Here is a 2,500-nt window from a genome sequence, read left to right as displayed (position 1 = left end):
GTACATATTACATGTAAAAAAGTACCATTTATATACTTAGAATCGCTGCCGCATATACAACTGATCAAACTAATCTAGCCTTCGATAATAAACTTATTTTTGTTGCACTTGTCGTTATCTGTCAATCTTATCCTCTTCGATAAGGTCTTTCTTAGATAAAATCTTAATAAAAATAACGTTTGGACACAGTCTGAAATGATGAACCAGAAGCTATAACCATAATGCTAACAATATTGGTACTAGGAATAGTGACGATTGAGAATGTCAATAGAATACCAAAAGTATTGATGAAAAGAAGAATAGAAAGAAAGAAAGAAAAGAACTGTAACTATAAGTAATGATAATGACTAAAAGTAATTACATGAGTAATGCTTATATAACTAAAAATAACAGCAGCAGCAACAATACAATGATAGCAATAACAGTAATGTTAGTAATGATAATAGTACCGATATCATATCTATTATTTCAATAATGATAATAAGGATAACAATAAGAACAAAGAAATGCATAGAAACATTTAAATGGAAATGAAAATAAGTCAAATAATTAATGATTGAATAATATTTGGAGTAATCTTTACGATATTTTTATGAAATTATGATAATGATTGTACTAACGTTAGTTAGTAATGATTTATATCGTTAATGATGAATTTGATAACACGGAATCTTTGAGCATGTAAAAGAAAGTTTCCTTTCATTCGAGTAAAGAACATGGAATGACGAAAATTTTATATGTGTTACTGTTCTAATGCCAAACAAAGCACACACACACACACACACACACACACACACACACACACACACACACACACACACACACACACACACACACACACACACACACACACACACACACACACACACACACACACACACACACACACACACACATATTTGAGTGGAGGGGGAGAGTAGGTGTAATAATGGTCGACAAAAACATTCAAGCAAGTTTCGGTCTTACACATTATGATCAACAATCGCTAAACTTTCTTTTCTGCCAAACTCTACTTAATTTTAAGTGAAATATTTAGTACCATAATTTTGCACCAACAGCAATTTTGTTTGATCCTCTCAGATCGAGGAAGAGGATCAGTGAAATACATGCATATATACATATATGATTATACATACACACATTTGAATATATTTGAATATAAGAACTCGTGTGTGTCTGTATATGTACACAATATATAATTTATAATGTAATATATCTTTACATATCTGTATATACATAGATATAGATATTATGCACACACACACACACACACACACACACACACACACACACATATATATATATATATATATATATATATATATATATATATATATATATATATATATATATATATATATATATATTAGCGAATCTCACCTGCGATGGTTTGTGAGCCGACTCTGACACTCGTGGTGGGGCTTGCTGGTTACTCTTTTTCGTTCGCACCTTTTGTGCTCAGCGTGTAAATAATAATTGGTAAGAAAAAAGCTTCACGTTGAAAAGAGTTTATTGTAAAAGAAAAAAAGTCTAAGTAATACACGGGTCACACTGCAGACTGACGATTAAACGAAAGTAAACAAAAGTAAACAAAAGAACCACACAGGCCCAAAGAACTCCGAGAAACCAGGGTGAACTGCCATAAACCCTGCAAAAAGGGAGGCGGAAAATTTGACCTCACCCCCCCCCCCCTTCTCTCGTGAGGTGCTCGCCGTTGGCTTCTCGTTTATGGTTGGCAACAATGACATAAGATGGGGTGATTCGCAGATATAAAAGAAAATTGATAGAAAGCATTGCTCTCCTAGCGAGGTGATATTAAAGATTAAAAAAAGGAAGATGGATCTCATTGTCTGCTCCAGGTAACTAAAAAATAAATATATTTATATATATTTATATTTATATTTATACATATATACATGTGTATATATATATATATATATATATATATATATATATATATATATATATATATATATATATACATGCATGTGTATATATATATCTATGTATGTATGTATGAATATATATGTATGTACATATATGTAATACACACAAACACATATACACATACATACATAATACACACACACACACACACACACACACACACACACACACACACACACACACACACACACACACACACACACATACGGATATATGTGTGTGCACGTGTAAATGTGTATATGTGCATTACGCATTAGTTTATTTCTCCTTTCAGATACTCATAGAGATAGATACATACATATATACATACATAGATTTCAATATATGATCTACAATATCAGACACCTGAATAAAAGTGACATCCAATCATTCTTTCGTGCAAAGTCAACATCCATTGTTAAGAGAAAGGTGCGCAGTTCACCTTCGTTCCCTGCATTTCGCTAGGTCATTCATTCCTCCCGTTAAAACTGCAGAACACACAAGGGTATACTTCTCGTGCCAGGTGATATTTGCCGTTCCATTTGAAGGCTTCAGTTTGCCGTCTTTTTCTCTC

This window comes from Penaeus vannamei, chromosome 32 (genome assembly GCF_042767895.1).
Source record: "Penaeus vannamei isolate JL-2024 chromosome 32, ASM4276789v1, whole genome shotgun sequence".
NCBI lineage: Eukaryota > Metazoa > Arthropoda > Malacostraca > Decapoda > Penaeidae > Penaeus > Penaeus vannamei.
Note: the sequence above shows the minus strand (reverse complement) of the source record.